Source organism: Triturus cristatus, chromosome 1_2 (assembly GCF_964204655.1).
Source record: "Triturus cristatus chromosome 1_2, aTriCri1.1, whole genome shotgun sequence".
NCBI lineage: Eukaryota > Metazoa > Chordata > Amphibia > Caudata > Salamandridae > Triturus > Triturus cristatus.
Window position 1 is genome coordinate 1,075,035,993 of NC_140580.1, and position 24,703 is coordinate 1,075,060,695.

Below are 24,703 nucleotides of genomic sequence, written 5' to 3' on the forward strand. Positions count from 1 at the left end.
ACTGTTGCAGTGCAAGACGGAAAAAGCAATTGTGTCATCCTTAAAGAATATGGCCAGTCACTGTGGTGCTTTAAAATAAAGCCACACAGTGATTGGTCATGTCCTTTAATCATCCCGTCCCTCACTGCCTTTAAGCGTGGGGCCAGGCAAATCTGACCAGAACCAATCCAGGCTTTGCCTTCATGCTTTTTACACTAAAAGCTGCATGAGAGCAACACAAGGAGTTGTTTGTACAGGTGAATCCAGTGCTTCAAAGCAGACCAGGGGGCTGTGATGCCTTTCCTTTGCCTTCATAATAGAGCATGGGCTTGAGGCCTGAAGTGCGCATGTCGGGATGGCCACAGTCAGAGACCTGTCCATCCAGACATGTGTTATGTTATGTTAATTTATTTCTTCTATAGCGCACGGCTACTCCAAGGAGCATCCCGGCGCTTTGCTGAAGAACAATAACAGATAGAAACAACACATAGCGACTGCAAAGAAAAATAGAGAGAAAGACACAGGTTATCCAAAAGTACTTAATTAGCAAAGAGCCACGTTTTAAGCTCCTTCCTAAAGGCAAGGAGACTCGGGGCCTGCTTGAGAGAGAGTGGTAGTTCATTCCACTCCTTCGGGACTAGGTAGCGGAAGGATCTGCCACCCATCCTAGCACGCTTAATGGCCGGAACTGTCATTTTGAATAACAGAGATGATCTCAGGGCCCTGCCCGGTACATATCGGGACAAACGTTTCCTTATGTACTTGGGGCAAGGGCCGTGTAGAGCCTTAAAGGCAAAAGTCAGGCACTTGAAAAGAATTCTTTTAGTGATCGGCAGCCAGTGTAAGTCTCTCAGAAGAGCCGTAGCGCCGGCTCTTCTAGGGAGCCCGTAAATAGCACGGGCTGCCGAATTCTGGACCACTTGCAAACGGGTCAACAGATATTTTGGAAGGCCCAGAAAAAGGGCGTTTGCGTAGTCCAGACGCGATCCAATCAGGGCCTGAACAATAGTCTTCCTATGTTGAACAGACAGAAGAGGAAGGAACTTTCTCAGCATACGTAAAATGCCGAAGCATTTACCTGAGAGGCACGAGATGTGTGGCCCAAAAGACAGCTCATTGTCCACAATTACTCCTAGGTTTTTTGCTTTAAGTGACACACTGTTAGGAGGAAATAAATCTTGAGGCCACCAGGCTTTCCAGTCTGGTTCACAGGTGCAACCAAAAAAGAGCAGCTCCGACTTGTCGGGATTGCACTTAAGCCCATTACACCTGAACCACTCGAAGACCGCCCCCAAGCAGTCCTTGATCTGTACGCCATCGAAAGTACCGCCCCTGTCACAAGTGAACAGGAGCTGGGTATCATCGGCGTAAGATATGACCTGGGCGCCAAAGGATTCCGCGACTGCCGCCAGAGGAGCCATAAAGATATTAAATAGCGTGGGGCTAAGAATGGAACCCTGCGGTACCCCTACCTCTAGCGGAGACATTTCCGCGGAAAAAGGAGGCGCCCAGATCGTTTGTCGGCGGCCGGCTAGAAAAGATTTAAGCCAACTCCACACCGTTCCCTGAATGCCGCACTCCCAGAGTCTTTTAAGGAGGCGATCATGGGGGACGGTGTCGAATGCCGCCGATAGATCTAACATTATCAGCATAGCCCTTCCTCCCGAATCGAGAACTTCCCTGATGGCATCCGTGACCTCTAAGAGGGCCGACTCTGTGCTGAAATTTGCACGAAATCCAGATTGCGTATCGTGCAACAGGTCGTGTTCCTCAATGAAATTAGAAATCGTCCGATGGACAAATTTCTCGGCCACCTTTGCCAAAGCAGGGAGAAGGGAGATAGGTCTATAGTTGGCATGGATGAGGGGGTCCAGGGCAGGCTTCTTGATCAATGGCAGGATCAAGGCGTGTTTCCATGCTTGTGGGACCGCTCCTGTGCTCAATGAAGAATTCAGGAGAGGATTCAGTAGAGCATTTAAAACAGGTGCTACCCTCCCCAGATGTTTAGCTGGGCACGGGTCAAGTGGAGAACCGGACTTCAAACCAGACAGAAGCTCCAGGGAGGTGTCAAGACAAAGATGAGGAAAAAGTGAGAGAGAAGGGCCTAGACTCTCCCTAAAAACAGGGGGAGACGAGAGACCTGCGGCCACATGTGAGCTAGGGTCGAGAAGAGAGGCTTGAATAGTAGTAATTTTAGTCGTAAAAAAAGTTGCAAGCTGTTTTAACCATTCTTCAGAATGGATATGAGATGGAGTGCAAACAGCAGGGGACATAAAATCCAAAACAACTTTAAAGATTTCCTTACAGCCATTTTCAGCCTCATCAATTCGACGCTCAAAGTATGGTTTTTTTTCCTTCCAAATTGACTGATGATAGGCTTTAGTAAATCCTCGAAATTTTGCTTTCTCAGTCAGGTCATAGGCCCGTCGCCAGACTCTCTCTGCCTTTTTACAGCCTTGGCGCTGCTCCCTTAACTGGGGGGTGAACCACGGGGCAGACATTCTGCGTTCGCCACTATTCTGCTTCTTTTCGGGAACTAGGGTCTGAAGTCTTGCTGTCAACCAACTCTGAAAGAGATAAAGATTCTCTTCCAACGTACCCAAAAGAGGACAAGGAAAGATATTAAGAGCCTCAGATAGCATCTCGGCCGAAAGAAGATAGAAAGGGCGCGAGGAGCGCGAAGTCTGTATAGATTCTCTCACCCGGATGGGAGCTGCGACGGGAACCGAAAAAGAAACCAGAAAATGGTCTGACCAGAGTACCGGTTGTGAGGCCTCTATCACAATAGTTTTAGTAGAAAAGATCTGGTCCAGAGTATGGCCTTTATTATGCGTTGGCGTAAGAAGAAACGGGGACAGACCTAAGGTATTAGTAATATCACTCAATTTCATTGCATCAGGGTCCACTACAATATCCATATGGATATTGAGGTCCCCAAGAAGCATGCAGTGCTCAGATCTGAGACAGGGGACAGAGAGAGCAACTTGTAGTGCATCAAAAAACGACCCAATCGGCCCCGGGGCTCTATACAAGAGAATCCCGGTGCAAGCCTGTGCACTGGACTTAATTCCTGGTGCCCAAGGCTTCTATTGCCAGTCAAGGATTGGCCCACCCTGCCTTACTGCATTGACCTCAAACTAATGAACAAATGCAGCAGCCAAGGCTCAGCCCTTTGGACAGGGTTGGGGACTTTTAAATCATGAACTTGGGGCAGCTCCCACTGGGGGTGCAGGGTAAATGCCCTTACGCCCCAAAGGAGGAACCGACCCTGGGGTGGTTCATGCATTTTTGATGTAGTAGTCTTTAATGAGGTGAGTGTTAAAGTCTTTCCTCAATTGGAGCTGCGTTGGAGCAGTCCTGATGGATACAGGGATTTTGTTCCATACCTGTTACCAGTGTTACTGTTATCAACGTTAAACATGAGAAAAACAAGGAGCTAAAGCCTGTCAGGGTAGCCATCCTGTTTATTATTGACGATGGTTCAGGTATTAGCATGAACAGAACAAAAATGTCAAATTGACCCACCAGGTTTTTAAGTTTCTAGTAATATAACCTGTTCTACTATATCAATTGCAGTGCGGAAGTCCACAAAGCAAAGACAGTACATTTTATGCGCGCCTCATAAATTCCTGGGCTAAAAGATCCAGTATTACAAATAGATCAGTGGAGCTGAAACCATTGCCCAACACAGTGAAATCCAATTATGCTTCCAGATACTTGCAATCAATATGTATAAGGTAAGGTAAGTTTATATATAATGAATTTCTTTGCAGATTAGTATCATGCTTTTTGATTTGTCAGAAAACTGGAATAAATGTTAATATTTTATTTTTGGGCAGATTAGACCTACTGATCAGTAATCAAACCACAGCCCGCCTTACCAGTATCAAAGTTCTTGTTTTATCCATAGTTCTATTTCAGATAGAATGATTTGAGTATAACCATTGAACAGAAATCCAATGGTGAGATTAAGAAGAATGAAGCTAGGTTATCTTGGGATTTCTATAGTAAGCAGAATGAAGATAGGTTACCTTGGGATTTCTATATTAAGCAGAATGAAGGTAGGTTATCTTGGGATATCTTTCATCCACAAGTCCTTCCAAGACATGGAATTATCTAAACTTTTCTCACTGTGTTTATAAAGGGACCTGGAAGGACTCATTTCACTAACCCATTGAGCATGCATGGAAAGTGCATACTACTGTCCTGTGCAGTATGGTTGACAGCAAATACAAAGTTGGCATCTCATACGGGCCACTTGCAACACCACATCCTTTGGCCCATTTCCAGTAACGTTGCCAAAACGCAGAGATGCCAATAATACCACAGATCGGGCACTTAGAGTTTTGAAATGCTTGTTTGCAGGACACATTTGGAGAGCAGAATCCTAATGTGGTGTGTGACGAATGGAGGAAAGCATAAATGTTGTACTCTATTCAAAATACAAAGAAAGGTAAATTAAACGAGTGGGCACAGGATTACTGCTTACGTATGTGAGATAGTTAGGCACAAATTCAATGAATTTGCAACTTAAAAAACAATAATATGTCAAAAAATATAGCTGTAAAGAAAATGTTCTGTACAAACTCTGGTGAAAAGAAGACAACTCATCAATGTGGGCAGATTGTTTACAACAAAAACAGGGCAAACATTCTATAGAAAATTCTAGAGCTAAAAGAACTATTCTGTACAGGAACAATGATTTAGCAAAAACTTATATTAAACTGAAGAAGAAAACTCAGGAATATTCTGAGGCTGGCATGATCGATGCCTTGCATAATCAAAGTCTGGGATAATCAAAATCTGGCATGATCAGCACCTGGAATAGTCAACGTCTGACATAATGAGAACCTGGCGTAATAGACGTTTGCATGATAAGAGCCAGACTGTTAGACCTTGCCCTTTTTGCAGGTTGATCGCCAAACCTTTTGCCTTCTATTTTTCTGACCCTGTTTTTGTTGGCTATAGAACTCTGGGCACTTTGCCACTGCTGATCAGTGCTTAAGTGCATATAGTCCCTGTTTACATTGTGATTATGATTGGTTATCCCTTATTGGTATATTTTATTTACTGGTAAATTGCTAGTAAAGTGCACTGAGTGTGCCCAGAGCCTGTAAATATGCTACTAGTGGGCCTGCAGCACTGTTTGTGCCACCCTTACAAGTAGACTTTCAAATGTGCCTCAGGCCTGCCACTGCAGGTTCTGCACGTGCAGTTTTAGACTGCCATGCCGACCTGGCAAGTGCACCCACTTGCCGGGCCCTAACCATCCATTTTCATACATGTAAGTCACACCTAAGTTAGTCCCAAAGTACCCCCATGGGCAGGGTGCAGTGTATGCTAAAGGTAGGACATGTACTTGTGTATTTTACATGTCCTGGTAGTGAAATACTGTGTATTTTGTTTTTCACGTTTGAAAGGCTGTCTTTCCCATATGTTAACATGGGAGCTGTCTTGTAACATCTTACCAGTTTAACTCTCCATTGGGACAAGATCGAGAAATGGGAGTTTAGGCTCTCTGAACTCAACATTTAATAACACACCTTTTAGTAGAGATGTTTTTTTAATTGTGTGTTTGAAAATGCCACTTTTAGAAAGTGGGCTTTTCATACTTTACCATTCTGTGTGCCTCTGCCTGTTTGTGTATTCACCATTTGGTTTAAGATTGACATACGCTGGGGGTGTGCATTCACTCTAGACAGTCACAAGGGAGGTTGATTTGTGTCCTGGCTTTCCTGGGTAACTCAGATGAAGTCTGAATAAACTGTTCTGCATTGAGAGGAGCTTTCACTAGCACCTTAATAGGCTGTGACTACTCTGCACAATGCTGTCTCCACCTCCTGGAGTGAAGCTGGACCAGGGAGGAAAGAAATGGTTTTACTGTGCTCAGAGAATCTTGGAACAAAGACTACAAAGAGAAAATGGAGTATAAATATCAGACCTAAACCCCCAGAAATTTAGATTACTGTAGAGATCACCCACCTGAGAGCAGGAAAACACCCCACGAACTACAAGTCCCAGCAGGCAGTGGGGCGAAGCAGGAGGCAGGCCGTACATAAGCTCCTCCTCCGGAAACAGAAAGTGCTTGACAATCGTAGAGGAAATCACCCAGCATGGCGGATGGTACTCCCCGCCGGATTGCAGCGTGAAGCCTGTGCAGCGTCGTTCCTGGAGACCCGGAAACCCCCGTGCCTTGGATCGCCGTTGTCGTATTCGGAGAGCAGCTTTCCCGACGGAACAGATTTTGCGGGAGAAGCCGGTGCGCTTTCTCCCGACTAAGAGACTGCATATTGCGTAAAGAACGCGGGAGCGGTCTCTTCCCCCGCGATTCTGCTACATTGAGTTTCAGAGACTAATTACCCGCTGAGTCGGTAAGCGCTGGTGAACTTAAATGGATTCACCACGATAGACATGTAGCGGCGCTTTGGTTCCCGGTGGTCGGTCCGCCACTCTTGTTCCCGAAACTGTACTTGTGAGGGCAGGACAAGGGGCCGCATTCTCCTGAAGGCAGAGTATTCATTCCTCCTGTGCCTTGCCTTGCTTCATTTTGTTTTGGTTTGCCTTGCCTTGCTTTGTTTGCTTAGTTTTTGCCTTGCTTGCTGTTCTGCTGAGAAAGTATCTCGCATTGGATTCAGTGCTGTAAAAACTGAGACCAATGATCAAGAAACACTTCTGCGTGAATTCAACGTAGAAAAGACTAGAGACACTGCAAGGAGGACCAAACAGCATCCTCCAGTGGAAATTTAGCTCGCAAACTGAACATTATCTGCGCCATCTTGCCCCTCCCCAGCGCCACGCACAGCGAATGCACGGCCGCCATTTTAGGCACCCCACTCTCTCCCCGCTCACTCTCGACCGCCAGCGCTTTCCCCTGGCGCTGCGAGCATCCCCCCGCGCGCCGGCCACCCCCGCTCTCTCATACAGGCCATAAACCCTCTCCTTCTGCGCGACCCTGCTACAGAACCACTTCCGACCGACAACCCATACATGGTCATGCCTCTCCTTTGATAACCCCCCTTCCCCTGCGCCCCATTGTCTGAACTGGTCCCAGGCCATCACCTAGCCCTGCGGATGCAGTTTATTGCCCCTACTGTAAGGGAAACACCCCACATCAAAGGGATTACAGTAGAATCAAAACCCCTACCCCCTGAGACCCGGCCGGTTGCACACACCCCCGGGAATTAGCGGAATTCCCTGCTGCGCGATAGCCATCTCCCACTGCGTGTAGGGTGGGAACCTCTACTGTAACCATGTGTGGGATCGGATCTGAGCCGGGGCTTCAGGGGATATTTCCCCGCACATCAAGGGAATCTCAAGAATGTACTATGTATAATAAAGCAATAAACCAGTGTATAAGAGACCAGGTCTCAGAGATGCAGTTAGAGCACCTCGTGACGATACCTTGCTGTCTGATCTGATGTGTTCTGCTCCGACGGAATAAAACCTTGTTTCCTGCCTTCCAGTCTCCAGCGCCTGCCTCTTTTATTGGTAAATTATCGAGTGGTATGAGAGGCGATTACCGCCGGGCAAGTACTTGAAAGGATACCGACTGAAACTGCCGCTACCATTTAACAATTGGCGTCCCAAACGTGGGGCCCATCAGCGACACGTGGATCCAGTGGGAGAGGTCCCGACGACAGAGTGAACGACTGCAACGATCGGGAGAGCTCCTGCCCAATAGACCCTCGTCTGGCAGCCGATCATCCGAACTTCACTGGTTCCGAGCAGACCTCTCTCGAGTGATCTACGGTCCTGACTGGGAACCATCAGGAGTGCCGCGGCAAATACGGAGAGTAGAGGACGATCGGGCGCTGGAGGCGGAAGACGAGAAACTGTCCACGCGGTCCGGGTAAGGTCGTGATACACGACAAATTGAGAAATAATTGATTGATTGTTTAATGCTCTGGAAATACTAGTATTGCTCATTGATTGTGCTCATTGATTGTTCTCTTTGAGATATTCGCTGTCTACAAACGGGGAGGAGTAGAAATACTCTCTCTCTCTCCCTTTGCAGATAGTGAAGGGTAGGTAACGCAGACTTTTGTCCCCGTTGAAACCCGTCGTGCCTATCTTTATCTCCCCATTGATTGATTGTCCGAACATTGATTGTTTTGAAGAATAGTGCTTTTTGAGATATTCTCTGTTTGCAAATAACGTAGAATAGGAATATTCTGTCTAGTCTTTGCAAATAGTGAAGGGTAGGTAACGCAGACTTTTGTCCCCGTTGAAACCCGTCGTGCCTATCTTTATCTCCCCATTGATTGATTGATTGATTGTCCGAACACTAGTTGTTCGATATTGGTTCTTTGGAGGTATTCTCTGCTTACAAATAACGAAGAATAGAGATATTCTGTCTAGTCTTTGCAAGCAGTGAAAAGATAGGTAGTGCTGACTTTTGTCCCCGTTGAAACCCGTCATGCCTATCTTCTCCCCACTGATTGGTAGTTGGTTCTGCCCGGACCGCTTATTAGAGGTGAACCATCCGGCTCCACTGGAAGGCACCCCTAATAAGGACATGTTCACTAAATATGGACTAGTCGCCGTAGCCTATAGCAAGCTGTGGCATAAATATACCAAGAAGGACCCCGAAAGTCAGTGGCCACTGATGGGATCCTTCGACGACCATAAGATAGAAGCGCTAGAAATAGCTCTGCGTAGCAATAAGACGACGCCTACTATGCTTGACAGTATCGGCATGTGGCGCAAAGAAGCAACGCAACGGAAAAAGAGGGAAGAAGTAAAAGCAGAAAAGGAATTACGAAAGGCAGCTCACCTTGACGCTAGAAAGTTAGAAGAAGACATAAAAGAGAGAAGGGAAACTAAACTAAGACAGGAACCCGAGACCTCAGGCCAGTACGCTGTTAGGACCCCTTCTTTGCTCTACCCTGAGTTGTCCTCCAAGCAGCGAACGAATGACGAGTTACTGTTAGGTCCTCCGATCATTTACATGCCCCCTCCGTATGCACCCTCCCAATCAATAGTACAACACCCACAACCCCCGAACACGAGCGAAAGCAGTACAAGGGCCTCGGCCCTCACGGCCTCCGCACCGGCTGAGCCTCTTGTGCCGAACCCAACGTCGACTACAACGCTAGACGACCATGAGATAGGAAAGAAAGAGTCCACCAGAATGAATCGATTAACTAAGGATGAACGAACAGGAATCGACAAGATAGTAAAGGCACTGGTAGGATCCTTTTTGACCTTACAAAAACTAAAATAACGCTAGGAGTTAGCCCTTTGTGGGACATATGAAACCAAGGGAACGAGTCAAGCTCACGGTCGAGACGACCGCGAGGTAGCCCGACTCCATTACTCTCGCTACCTAAACATGTCTGCCCTACTGCCCACCCCGCCCAAAAAGCATGACAAAATCCCGCACAAACGGAAGCCTGCTGACACCCACCATCGACGTCACCAAACTAGGGCTAGATCGCGCACAATTGGGCTATGTTAATTTTCCGATTGCACAGTAACCTCCTTGTGCTCGTCATCAAACTACAAATATGTACAAACACTCCAACGAAGTAATGTAGTTATAACATTTTAATAACTTATAGGATATAACAAACATACCAACAGGGTAAGCAGGTTAAAACACGTTTTAAAACAACTATTTACATGACAGTCTGCTGCAACCTCCATCCCAAAGCCTTAACGTCCACGTGATACCGTCCTCGCCTCTCCTTCCTCGAAATCGCAACATTGGCCTGTTTTGGGCGGTCCCTCTTAGTTGACTTTGGGCTATAAAAGCCATGCAAAAATCCCTTGATATCAGTGGCGGGCGATTGTGCGAATAGGCCGGAGGCTATACGAAGCGCCGAAGTTCTGGCAACACCAAGGCGGAGCCCGCCACGCTGTGCGGGCCTTTCCGCTTTCTCTTCTTTCTTTAATGAGGGCTGGTGCCCTGGCGGGGGGAGGCGACGCGGACGGACCTCCCCCACCTCCCCAGGTGGAGGCTTGCCAGGCACCCCGACCGTCTTTTACTCGCCGGCCAGCTAAGCTGCACCCAGCCATCTTTTTCATCGGCCTGCTGAATTTCACCCTGGCACGCTGTGCGGATCTTCCCAGTCACTTCTTCCTTCAATAACGGAGGGTGCCCTGGCGGGGGGAGGCGACGCGGACGGACCTCCCCCACCTCCCCAGGTGGAGGCTCGCCAGCAGATGAGGGCACCCCAAACCACACCTTTCACACGTCGGCCAGCTGAGTTGCGCCCTGCCACTTCATTCGCCGTTCGGCTGAGCCGGCACCCCTGCACGCGGCCGCCAGGCAACCACCCAAGCACCGGGTTCACCAGGACTGCCGCTAGCACCCGACGTGAGGAGTGGGCCCCCGCAGCAAGGTAATCGGGGACCCACCCCGGTGGTGATACCATCCAAACTGCTGTCGTCACTGCTACTGGAATCACCCCGGTGGCAGCACCACCCGAACTGCTGCTGTTACTGCTGCTGGCTCCTCTCCGGTGACTGTACCGAAGAGCTGCTGCTACTGCTGCCCTTGAACTCCGGCGGTTGACCCCTCCGGTTCCAGGCCTGGCCCACCGTGAGACAATTCTGGACTCGAAAGCTTGTTTGCTAGGGCATGGGCCCCACCCTTGACAGAACGCTCCCCTCAGCCTTGCAGAATTGGTTGGAGTCATTTGACGTTCGACTCCTGCGGACTTCCGGTAAGGACAAAACCACCACCATTGCTCTTTTTGCCCCCGGGCGGCAGCCACCTTGCCTCCGCTTGATACAGTGAGCCAGTAAAGCGTCGGCGGAAGAACCCGCCTGCTGCCCCGCCCTAAGAACAAACCGTGGCATTGCTACAAGGTTGCAGTGACGCCATGCTGACGCAAAGTTGACGCTAACGAAAGTTCTCGAACCACCGAAAGGAATTCTGGTTCAACTGCTAATTCATGGAAAAACTTAGACTGTGCACTGGCCCGACCCCGCCCTAAGATGGCGCTGATGTAGGAGTGGCCTACAACTCCTTGTGGCGTTCCAGTCACATGACATTCGTGTTAAAAAGAGATATATATACATGTATGCGATGCTTTCACACATGACGATGGGGGAGAGGGGGGAACCGACTTTTATGTTAATCTAGTGTTGCTCATGTTGCTCGACGCCTCTTGCACCGTGGCCGGCCTATAGCGGCTGTAGGCCCGTATTTCTACACTGACATTGTTTTAAATAAAGGGCTTCTTAAAAAGGAATTACGGAATCAGTGTCATGACTAATCATCTGGGTTGTTGAAGGTTTTTCTCTTAAATAAATGATTGTTACTCCTAAGCGAAAGCATACAGATAATACAGACCCAATTTGCCAAAAAAAAATCTTTTTGTTTAACGAAATTTGTACCCATCATGCCTGCCCTTTTTCCAAGAATTGTCGAATCAATAATGAACTATAACTTAAGGTATATGTCGCACGCAAGGTATGGTATCCTGCACCATAATACACGACCAATTGAGAAATACATGCACGACCAGGGAACCCGAATTTAGGAAATGAATGAACTAGAGCATCTTTGCCTCGAACTAGAGAATAATAGGTCCGTGGTATTACCCACCCCTGCGGCTAGCCTGGTACATGGTAGGTAGAACCTTTCGTATCTGCGCGCGCTGGGGTATTTTGAATACTGCACCTCCCCTCCCCTCCCCTCTTATTTTCCCCTCTATAGGTCACGACGAAGTTCCGACTGAAGAGTGGAGTGGACATGGACCGAACCAAGTTCAATATCAGGGAAAACATAGACAAACGTTGTGAGATAGTGCGTAAAATTACAGACCACCATTGGGAACATGAAAAACTGTATGATATGATTGTGCGTGTGTACTACGATTATACGATATGAATGTGTATGCATTTCATGTTCGGGTCACTTGAAGAGAGCGTCATCGTATGATTGAGGTGCTCGTCCACCGATCAAAGGGAGGAAGAATAAAGGGTCAGACAACCCATAAGATAAACTACAAAATGCTAAAGGTACGCAGCATACATAGGAATAGAGGACAGGAAAGGAGAGGTCCCCGTGCTCGACGCAGCCCTGAGTCTCCGTCTTGATGCATGTACTGTCACACCCTATCCGGCATTTGTGTGTACGTGGTCACCGAATTTATGTCTTTTCCCCGCTTGTGTTTTCTTATATGGAACAGACCCATGCTACTCCATGTTGTGTGTGCACCAAGTGGCCTATTATCTTACCCATCTCTCTCTCTCTTGTTTTGTGTCGTATGTACGCCAAAGTAGCCTACTTGATGCACACGTCTCTCTCTCTCTCTCTCTCTCTCTCTCTCTCTCTCTCTCTCTCTCTCTGCACACGTCTCTCTCTCTCTCTCTCTCTCTCTCTCACTCTCTCCCCCCCTCCCTCGCAAAAGGCTCTTTCTTGTCCTCTTTCTTCTTGAATAAATTAACGACATACACCTCTTTGTTAAGTGTATAATTGGCCCGAACACGGTGGTGTTCGAACAAAATTGACAGAAACAAAAACGACCATACTTTACCACGATTACTACCTCTCCTTTCTGCAAACGTTAAGCCTAATCGGCTGAGAAAGAAAGGACAGGTAAGACGACTGATGTCTCCCAATTTGACCCTCAACACGGGGACTATATGTCAGTGGTTTTTGTTCTTAAAGGACACCATCTCCACCACCCAGAATCACTCCTGACCAATTAGCCCGAAATAGAATGTCTAAAGCACCCTGTTCTCCCAGAAATAACTCCAGCCCTATACTAAGCCGTCTCAGAGTATCCCGAACGAAACAACTGATGGCCCTGTTTTAAGCTGATAAAGGGTCACCTACTGTATGAAAAGGATACTCATGAACGCATGACAGTAGCACCTCGCACTTACGGGTACTACCAAACCTTGTATTATAAGGCGCAGAAACCGACACCTAGAAGGCCAGACGATGGACAGGGACACCCACAGAACCCTGCACCACAGCAGTAATTAATAGATTAGTAACACGCACATTAACATCAGAGTTAATAGGCACCAATCATGTAGTAACAGATAAGAGCATTTCCGCAACTACTCAGTGGTTGGGAGAGAGAATGAAGTATGTAAATGTCTTCCCTGCCAAGATCTCTAAGACTTTCGTTTCTTATAACCTATTCAAGGATAACCTGCAGCCATCGGAAGAGAGGGGTCGGATGTGACGCACAGTCTGGCTGCGGATCATAAAACATCTATGACATCGACCAAGGGGGAAGCGACGAAGCAACAAGAGTGTGAGACGAGGCACCATTATCAGAACGATGAGCGCGAAGGGCTACATCGAGGCCCCTGCTCACTGACCAGCGTGCCTGAAGTCTCAACCCGTCGGGCCCGATTGATGGGCCCAGTGCTGAAAAGATTCTGCTCTCCTTGGTCCGCATTTTTGATCCGATCCCATGCCACCCCATTCTCTCTTCCTCTTTCATTTGGACTATGACTTTGACCTACTACCGAGGAACAAAAGGCCGGCACCCTGTCTCAAAAGTACCTGTGGTGAACTGTGTTAGGAAACAGGACTGGAATCAAAGAACAGTGAGTGGTCGCACCCTGCCACGTGAAGAAATCGGATTTGAGCTGGACCTTAGTTCCACCGCCGGTGCTCAACAGTGCCAACGAAAGAAGAACAACAATGAGAGCTTACCAGTGATAGCTCTTTATGAAACAAGGACACTGGAAAGAAGAACCCATGTCAAAGTTGAAAATCCTCTCCCAACCACCTTATTATATTAACTATCTTCTTATCAAGTTTTCATGATGTTGCATCAATCACTTCCGACTGTACACTGAGAAGTTAAAAAAATGTAACTTTGTATAGTAACATTCATACAACACCAGCCATGTACACGACTATACTGCAACTTTGAATGTACTTCCTCCTCGCCTACTTTATCAAACTGTATGAGACAATGTACAAATGTGTCAGATTACTCCTGCCTACCCTAAACGACTCTGTATCTTTAAAATGTGTGACGAACATTGACGATACTGTAACTAAAAGGCTAACAAAGGCGAATATTGGCCGGACAAGCTGGCGAGATATGTTAAAAGGGAGGACTGTGGAAATTTAGCTCGCAAACTGAACATTATCTGCGCCATCTTGCCCCTCCCCAGCCCCACGCACAGCGAATGCACGGCCGCCATTTTAGGCACCCCACTCTCTCCCCGCTCACTCTCGACCGCCAGCGCTTTCCCCTGGCGCTGCGAGCATCCCCCCGCGCGCCGGCCACCCCCGCTCTCTCATACAGGCCATAAACCCTCTCCTTCTGCGCGACCCTGCTACAGAACCACTTCCGACCGACAACCCATACATGGTCATGCCTCTCCTTTGATAACCCCCCTTCCCCTGCGCCCCATTGTCTGAACTGGTCCCAGGCCATCACCTAGCCCTGCGGATGCAGTTTATTGCCCCTACTGTAAGGGAAACACCCCACATCAAAGGGATTACAGTAGAATCAAAGCCCCTACCCCCTGAGATCCGGCCGGTTGCACACACCCCCGGGAATTAGCGGAATTCCCTGCTGCGCGATAGCCATCTCCCACTGCGGGTAGGGTGGGAACCTCTACTGTAACCATGTGTGGGATCGTATCTGAGCCGGGGCTTCAGGGGATATTTCCCCGCACATCAAGGGAATCTCAAGAATGTACTATGTATAATAAAGCAATAAACCAGTGTATAAGAGACCAGGTCTCAGAGATGCAGTTAGAGCACCTCGTGACGATACCTTGCTGTCTGATCTGATGTGTTCTGCTCCGACGGAATAAAACCTTGTTTCCTGCCTTCCAGTCTCCAGCGCCTGCCTCTTTTATTGGTAAATTATCGAGTGGTATGAGAGGCGATTACCGCCGGGCAAGTACTTGAAAGGATACCGACTGAAACTGCCGCTACCATTTAACACTCCGAGGGGGCCGTGTCCCAATATTCTGTGTTATCATAGGAGTGATTCTTTGACCTATGGTGGATTGTTTTAAGAGTCCTGGCTACGATACGTGGGTGCGTAAAAAACAGGAGTAGCGGTTAGCATACGCTTAAGACTGTTAGCAAGAGCTCCCATACATCTGCTGTATCTTTCTTTCCCTGTTCTGCAGGTCTGCCTCTATACGGAGAAGTCACCGAGTCCCAGACCATATCCCACAAGGACCAAAGGGCCGCAACCAGTTTTATTTCTTTATCCCATTCCCCTTTTCCCCTGGATTCAACCTCACGCAGCAGGGTCTCCTTCGGCTGCTGAGGGTTACATTCCGGGGAATCTGGGGGACTACTCTACCGCCATCGTCTCTGCTGGTCCCGAGAGAAAGGTTAGTGGCTGTGGTGTGTTCTTGGGCTACTGACAACCATACTAACCTGACAATTACTTCTGGAATCAAGGGGAGCCTCCGCCAAGGAAGAAGAGCTGTGAGGAGGAGTACTGCCCCTTTGCTGTGTGTTGCTTTGTTGGGCTGGCCTGCAGTTGCTGCTTCTGCTTCTACTGAGGAGAGGACAAACACTGGACTTTGCTTTGAATCTGCTTGAAAAGATTCCCCAGGGGTTTGTGTGTGCTTGCCTCCTAATCTGAAGTTTCAGGGTCACAAAGACGCACTCATATTTCCCACGCATCGCACTGGTGCGCCAAATCTACTACAACGCTGGGGCCACGATAAGAAACCAACGAATCATCTCCTCTCCAGTAAGGAACTGATGCAACTGATGCATCACCTCCCCTGTACTCCCCTGTATTTTGTGCTGAAAGTGACACATCCATAGTTTCCCAAGGACAGAACTGTTTTTACCTTTTTAAAAGTCATATTTGATATTTGTATGTTGGATTTTTGTCGTTTTGGTTTGGTTTAGATAAAGATACTTTATTTTTCTAAACTGGTGTGATGTCAATTTGTGGTGTTTTCACTGTGTCACTGTGGATTATATGCAAATGCTTTACACATTGCCTCTGTAGTTTAGTCTGACTGCTCTGTACCAGTCTACCAGAGGGTGAGCACAGGCAAACCTAGGTGAGTAGTTTAGTATCCTGACTAGAAGGAAGGGTCCCTGATTGGTCAGGGTGCAAGCTACTGCCAACTAGAGACCCCCATTTCTAACATAGACATCATCGAGGTCTGAGATAAACAGTGTCTGGAATAATCAGAGTGTGACAGAATCAAAGCCTGAAATTATTTGAGTTTAGCATAATCAAATTCTAGCCTAATCAGAGCTTTGGCATGATCAAGGTCGGACATAATCAGAGCCCAACAAATTTTCTAGCAGATGTCTTATCTCAGTTTCACCCATCATTTTCTGATTTAATACAGCAATACTTCATTTCATTTAATCGGATCACGGAGGTAATACAGACCTTAGATAAGGTGAAACAAGCACAACCTAATTGTCAAGTCAGAAGGCAAATTGAGGCATAGGAAAAGGCAAACACGGAGGAGATAGCAGACAGGACAATTCAATTTACACTATTTGACATGTGAAACTACATTTGCTAGAGTCAGAGTTGCAGCCCCAGCCAATGGAGGACCAGTACATGCAGACACACTTGCAGGCCATTAGTGCCAAATAGAGTATTTCTGCATGACTACCACTGAGTTCCCTTGTCTTGCAACATGAGTTGTTGTGATTCCTCCCGAATTATATTAGTTCAAACCTGGCTAGACTTGTTTCTTCACCTTTGTTCTTTTTTCCCGTTTGATTTCCTCTGCTCTCTTGTTCCATCTCCTGTTGTGTATTGCCATCCTCCCTCTAACCCTTTTGTCGAATTTGTTTCATTCACCATTTCACTTCACCAGCTGGAATTTCATCCCCATACCAGAGGATGAATTTTGACCTTGTTTAGACTGCAGAGAACTCAATGCAGTATCAATCCCCCGACCCTTAATATCTGTCTTCTTGGATCAGATCCGATGAAGTCAAGGAAAATCTTTTCAAAGATTGATACAGTCCCGCTATAATTTAATAATAAACGTGTTTCATTTTTGTTTTTTTTTAAATTCCTTTATCTTTTTAACTAATATACATAATCAAATTTAATTTAACATTTTTTTATGTTGGGACTATATTTTAGGTCTTTACTTTGTTTGTTTTCTATGTGAGGGTATTGCAGTACCAGTGGTTGGCCACATGTGTTTTTCTGGACATACTCCAGCTCTAAACTGGAGTAATTGACTACTGTTTTGGGTCCCTTTTTGCCATGTAGTAACTTTAGAAGCTCAAGTTGTGAATAGGAATGGGCTTACTCTTTTGGGGACAGGTGCGTGCCCCTCCCTAATCTTCCCTAAACCCCTCCTTCCACCTTCCTAAACACCTCCAATTTAGGTGTAAGCATGCCCCTTTTTAGAGCCACTCACCTGGTCCCACCTTTACTACTAAGTAGTAAAATGAAATGTGTGAGCAACTCCTCATCGAAATCATAGTAGAGGTAGCGGTGAAGATTTACACTTTTAGGTTACTGAATAGCATTTTATAATACTTTAGAAATACTACTAAACATACTACATAATGTAGTTTGTGAATAAGCTCCTCTAAGTGTACTTTCGAAGCAGCACTAAATAATAAATGTGATGATGGAGTCTAGCTTTTGAAACAGTAAAGTTACTATTATAGTAAACTATTTTTATTTGAAATTTGAAATTCTAATACATTTTGAAATATAATCAAAATCATTTGCCTTGTTTGTTTCAAGGGAAATGGACTGTCCAAGAAATGTGGGCGTATCCTGAGTACCACCATAAGTGGCGGTACATGTTCATATGTTTTTCAACCTAAATCATCAGAACACATGAAATAAAAAAGCTATGAGCCAGATAGAGGAAAGATGTATATACTAAAGTATAGAATGCTTCACTAAGAGGGTTGGCTCCCATCTAACTACCCATTGGCCATGGGTCTTTCCTGCGTGAAGGCTATGTTGATCGTTATTGGAATTACAATTAAATATTGTTATTTCTGCAGTCACACAGTAAAAATTCAAATCCTCCCCAAAAATGCTTATGAAAGTATAAATAGATAGGAAAAAAAGAAGATGATGTTAAACCATCGACCAGTTATTTCTGGAAGACATGCATCTGTTAGGAAGAAATGCTGCAGAGTTGAGAAAATAATCTAAACCAAAATATATGCATGGAATAGAGATAGCAAGAAGATATTTTTGCAGGTTTACAGTTTATGAAGCCCATAACTGGGAAAAATAAAAATGATGTAATGTGAATATATGAGTAATTTTGTGTGCAGCGATCCGAGCATTAAACATTAGAATAATTTCATTTAATTTCCTTTTCTTTCCTTTCCTTCTACCTCCCTCTTTTTCTTTGTCTTCTTTTCATCAGGTTTAATTCCGTCCTATTTTGCATTTCGATCATTCTTTTCACAGAAGTGTCTAAGGGAAAAAAATAAAAGGAATCTATGAATGTACACAAAGTAAAATTATATTGACATTTTGTGGCGCGGCATGGCACCAGGTTATGTGTGTGCCTGTCACGTCTTCAAGTTTCTCAAAACATTCCTTAATACCATGCTGCAATTTATGCTTGTGTTCGGCTGATGGAGCGGGTAGTACAACATTTTGTATACCCCCCCATTTCTGCATGTTCATACTAATTAGAATAATCTATTAATTGTAATAATATTAATGTGTTTGGAGTGATAATTAACCAACCCTACCAATGTATGAATTACACGTGGGATTTGCACTCTGTATGGCTAAAATAATTTGTAAACTAATATACATGCACATACTAATGCTAGGAAATTCGAATATTGCATGATATATGTTGCTTTTGTGATTTTATTGTAAGTCGCACCAGATGACATCACTGGGTGACTATAAACGCTGTGAATGTCGCTATTATGCTAGATAATTACATACATATAGGGGAGTTAGTGAGGGTTTAACATTTTATTAGCTATTTCCATATTTTAATTATGTTTTATGTTTGTTTCGCTTAAGTTAACCATTTGGGCCTAAGAAAAGATGGCTGACCGAGACACACAACGCGACTGCTACCATTTCACGAGGTTTCGGGTGAAGTGCGCCTGCGCCACCGCAAGCAACAGTGGCCTCGTCCTGACCCATGCAAGATGTACCCATCAAGGTCGCAACGGGAGAGTCGCCAAGACTACTAAACAAAGGACTGTCTTTAAAACCGGAACCAGCAAGTGTGATGACCTAACTCAATAGACTATGTGAGAACTTTATTGAATGACCCCAAACCAGCCAATCGGGACTGCCTAAAACTGATTTTTGTTACATTTTGACATTAAAATCATTATAAAAAATGGTAGAATAGTGAGATGATAAGGCTGTTGGAGTTGGAGTTATCGCTGCTATTACCCTGACGTTATGCTGACGGAGAGGACGGTGACACTGCTGGACAGCCGTTTCCCTGAATCTTTGACAGATTGAATCGCTGCCTGACTTAGATGAATTAAAGATTTTCACGACTTGATTGATTTAGAGGACGACTATTAGACAGATTAGGTAAATATGATGTTTTGAGGTTTGACTAATGAATTATTAAATTTTGCAATTAATTAGATAAAAGAATTGATCTACAGACAAATGTGTCGGGCTGATTATTGAAGAGATTAGAATGAGATTGAATATAAAATAGAATTGAATCACTAATTATCCAACTACAACTAATTTGATCCATCGACTAAATGGAGGGAATATCTCGAGATTCTAAGTTTAATAAAGGTATTCAATGTATATTCATGTAGATTAGGTTCTTTAGGTGAAAAGGTATTCCTTTCATGTCAGCGATTGGAAAACGTATCTCTCCCGTAAGAGCAGATCACATTAGAGTGAGTGTTGGTGTTATGGTCCCCACCAATGATTGTATTGAGTGAATGTGCTATTGTGATGTTTGGTCTGTAACGAAGGGAGGATTTGACATTTCCACGCTGCAACAGTTTTTCTGGTAGCAGGATGATGGTTTTTATTGTTTTGGTTTGGTGATTATTGCTTGTACATTGCTTAATGATTATTGATTGGTATTGATTTATGTATTAACACTCTATGTTGAGTCGCGTTGAGTTCTATGTTGTTTGCACGGCTTCTGGGATGTAGGAAGTCGGAAGTTTGTAACGGTTCCGTAGTAGGGCAGAGGTAAGCGCTGCTCTCGGGAAAGACGGAATTGTTGTTGCTCTGTAGGTACACGGGGAAAACGTGTAACGATTGAAGTTGCACGACGCATTGTCTGGGTTCGCTTCAGTAGCATCGTCATGTGTTGCCACAAGAAACATTTTTCCTGCATGAGAGAACTGTGCATGATAGCGAAGGATACCTGTGAAATTTTGGTCTTAGGTACCAGGAGCCCAAATGGCGGTCTGATAACGCTTATCACTGGAAAAGTAATAGGTGTTCTCTAAGCTTGTTAGAAGGATAAAGTAGAGGGAAGTGCTACTTTATTAACGTATGTCATAATTCTGCAGTAGGACAGACTGTTCGCTGTTCTCGGGAAAGACAGAATTCTGTGTGAATGTACTACATTTTCTGTGTGGAAGTGCGTGAATGAAAAGGCATTCGGGTTAATTGCAAAACTCTGGTTTTATTTCTCAGGAGCATTGGGTCTCCAACTAGGTGTCTTAATTCTGGAGAAACGGTTAGCTAATGCTTGTTAGAAGGGTGAAGTAGAGGGATGTGCTACTTTATCAATGGAACTAACGATTCCGTAGTAGGGCAGGGGTAAGCGCTGCTCTCGGGAAAGACGGAATTCTTGTGAGAAAGGTCTTTTGCTATTCCTTGGTTAGCGAAGCGGACAATGGTGGTGTTTTTGTGTTGTTATTAACAGATTTGTAAATTTGAAACAAAACTTACAGAGTGATTTTTGTAAAGGAGGGGTGAGCAGGAGTTGCGGCAGCGGCTGCTGACGGCAGAAAGATCGCGCTGGGATTGGCTAGTCAGTTAGAAACGTAAACGCTCCCGATTGGTGCGTTAGTGTAAGTCGCACTAGGAGTGGAGAATCATAAGGTGACGTAGACATTCCTGATTAGTGCGTTAGCGTGAGTCGCGCTGGAATTGGAGAATTGTAAAAGTGACATGGACGCTCCGGATTGGTGCGTTAGTGTGAGTTGCGCTATGATTGGTCAGAATAAGCGGTACAGTCGAGAAGAGAGACTAGTGATACACGAAAAGACAGAGAAAATGTATTACGATCCACCAGAAAAGGAAACAAAGTCCTGGTTTGGGAGAATTAAGAAGTGGTTTAAAAAGGACAAACCGATTGTGACTAGGGAAGGACAATTACTTCCTCCACCGAAACCCCCCGCATCCTTTATGGTTGCGAAATATGGATATCACACTTGTATTTGGTTAGATAATTGGGTAAAGTACACTAAAAATGACGGAGTTTTGGCTTTCCCAGAACATGGTTCCTTTAATTTAGCAGTTCTGAGAAATCTAAGAGAGAAAATGATGAATTTAGAACCGAGACCTAGACCGACACAATTTGAAGCATTGACAGAATGGGAAGAGGAGATGCATGACCGACAGAGACAGAGGAGTGGCGGAAGGTATAGGTACATGTTTGGAAGATTATACGGACATGAGAATCATGATGATTGAATGAGAAGGTGGCGGAATGCGTGTATGACTGAAGGTTTGTTTCCTGTAAGAACTACAGAAGAAAATGGAGAAAGAAAATGCACAGAAAAGAGACATAATGTGGAATCAAGAGGGTATGGAGTATATGAATCAGAGGATGATGTTCTTGATGACATGTTTTATAAAAATCCACCTCCGTATCGATCAGAACCAGAAATCTTAACACCAAGTGCCCCAATGAAAGAAACTTTACGAATCATTAAGTCAGAACCAGTGTCCCAAGATTGAGAGAAAAATAATTCCATTAGAGAGGTATAGAGGAAGACAGAAAATAAAATTAATGGTGAAAATTCAGCAAAATTAGCAAAGACAACTTTAGAATTAACTGAGAAGATAAGAGAATTGACTAAAAATCTGGAAGCTGTAACATTTCCAGTGACGATAGGCCCAGTGATACCTATTTTTGATAAACAGAAGGGTTGGGAACATTGTTTAATGGTTCCCTATAAAAGCAATAAACAAGTTGAGCAGCCAAAACTGAGCCAACATGAAAATCCATGGAGACAGACAATAAGTATGATCGAACCAAATGTTTCAAATAATCCGTTTATAGGTCAAAATTGTGCAGAAAAACGTATAGTGACAGTGGAGTCAATAATAGAAACACAAAAGGATTCGGAACGAGGTAATGTAGAGAAGCCGATAGGACCATCTACAGAAGAATTAAAGTGAATGGTTGAGAAGCTTACAGAGAAAAGACAAAGAATCCCAATAAATAGATGTGGCCAGATTACGAATGGTACTGGAAGAGTTAATAGTAGGAACTATCCCAACAGAGAAGTTAAAAACTTACCAGGATGAGGAATTACTATTTTTATGCAAAAGTGTGACATGGAGAGCAAAAAAACTGCATGAACGATTAGAAGAAGTTGCAAATGAAATGGGTATAGATATTGAGAAGGTAAAGGCTTTGCAAAAACCATATCGGATAGATTTCACTGAAAAGGATATTGAAAACTTGAACACCACAGGACGGATAGGTCAGATTAAGGAAATAATTATCTTATTGAGAAAATGGGGAGATGTGGATAAATGGAGAAGCAGATGGTATCGAATACGAGATGATACCTCAGATAAAACATTTGCAGCATTCCCGGTAAGAGAAAAGGAAAAAATAGTAACAGAATGCCCTATGAGAGAAATTCCAGGAGAAGGATATGTGCGTGTTTCATGGACAAGACAGGATATATTGTCCTTTACAAATAATTTCCCTCGACTACGTGAAAAGCCTGTCGAGTGGTATAGGCAGGTAGACAGATTTGTGAAATTGTCTAAAGTATTATGGATTGACCTGAATAGTCTGTTTGACATAATAGTACCAGCAGATTTATGGACAGAATGCAAGCTTATGATTAATTGGCCAACTCAAGAATACCCTAGGGATCCAAAAACAGGGGCTCCAGACCCGGAGGTAATGAAGAAATACGAACAGGTTATTGTCTTTCTGAAAAACAAGGTTCCACCTAAAGAGACAGATTGGGTGAAAATTGACAGAACACATCAGGAAAGTAATGAGTCAGTACATGCATATTATGAAAGGCTGATTTTGGCTTTTAAACAGTTTAGTGGAGATAAGAATCTGAGTGAAAAGGATTTGAGTCATTTTGTATACAGATTTGTATATGGTCTAGGTCCAGAAATTAGTGAAATGATAAAACAACATACTGTAGATTGGCAAAATAAGAAAATAGATGAAGTATTGAGACATGCCAAATATTTTAGTGACGAGATTGAAGCAAAACAGCAAAAATTAAAAGAAAAGGCTATGTGGGCACAGTTCAAGGTAGCAGAAAGGCAGGAAGCCCAATTAGTGGAACAAGCAAATAATACAGGACCAAGACAAAAGTTCATTCCTGGGAAAGGTAAGGGAAATTTTAATATAGAGGAAGCTAAAAAGAAATTTCCATGTCATAATTGCGGTAGAATAGGGCATTGGAAATCCGAGTGTAAATTTGCCCCAAGCACTAACAATAAAAATGCATCATTGAATCCACAGGTTTAGAATGAGGTGATTGGTCAACCGCAGCGACAGCAGCAGGTTGTAACACAACAGAATCAGGTGCCAAAACCACCTTTACCACAGAGCAAAAACTCTCAGAAATTTAGTCACGAAACTGGATTCTACAATGAAGAACAGGTAAATAAGCTGCCGCACACTAGCGCTGTTTCGCAGTATTGGCTACAACGCGATGAGAGTGATTCAGAAGAGGGTTATTGACGGTGCCAAAGGGAGGAAGAAGAGTGCGTACTTGGCGCAACTCTAGAAGTAGACCAGTCAGGCCCATTTGTAGATGGAAAGGTTAATAATGAAAATATTACTTTCCTAGTTGATACTGGTGCTACTCGATCAACTGTCAGATCAGCTGATGTTAAAAATCTTCCTCTCTCGGATGAAACGATCCAAGTAGTTGGGGTATCCAACAGGCAGATTAAAACTTACCTTACAGAGCCAGTGAAAGTTAGCATAGGGAAATTTTCTGAAATGCACTGATTTGTCGTGTGCGATACCAGTCCTGTGAATTTATTAGGTAGGGATTTGTTGTGTAAAATGAACTGCACTATATTTTGTACCCCAGATGGGATAACATTTGAGACCCCGGACGAAGATGTGTTGTATAAAATGACAATGGCAAACAGGGAGAAGGAGGTTACTGAAGCCTATGCTGTATTTAATCCTGACGAATTACCTAAAGGATTGAAACAGTCTGTAAAAGCAGAAGTTTGGGATTTCACAGGAGAAGATGTGGGATTAATGAGAAATATAGATCCATTAAAAATAACAGTAAAAGGAGTAAGTTATCCAAATGTCCCTCAATATAAACTGACACCTGAAATAATTGGAGGAGTAACTCCTGTGATTGAGAAAATGATAAAACAAGGTATTTTGAGAGAAATAATGAGTAGTCCATGTAATTCACCAATAATGGGACTGAAAAAGCCTAATGGGAAGTTCAGGATAGTACAAGATCTGAGAAAGATAAACAAGATTGGTGTGTCATGCTGTCCCATTGTACCAAATCCATCTGTGATTTTATATCAGATTCCTGATGATGCAGAATGGTATGCAGTGATTGATTTGTGCCATGCTTTCTTTTCCATCCCATTGCACCATGACAGCCAGCAAATTTTTGCATTTCGTTTCGGCGAGTGTATTTTGG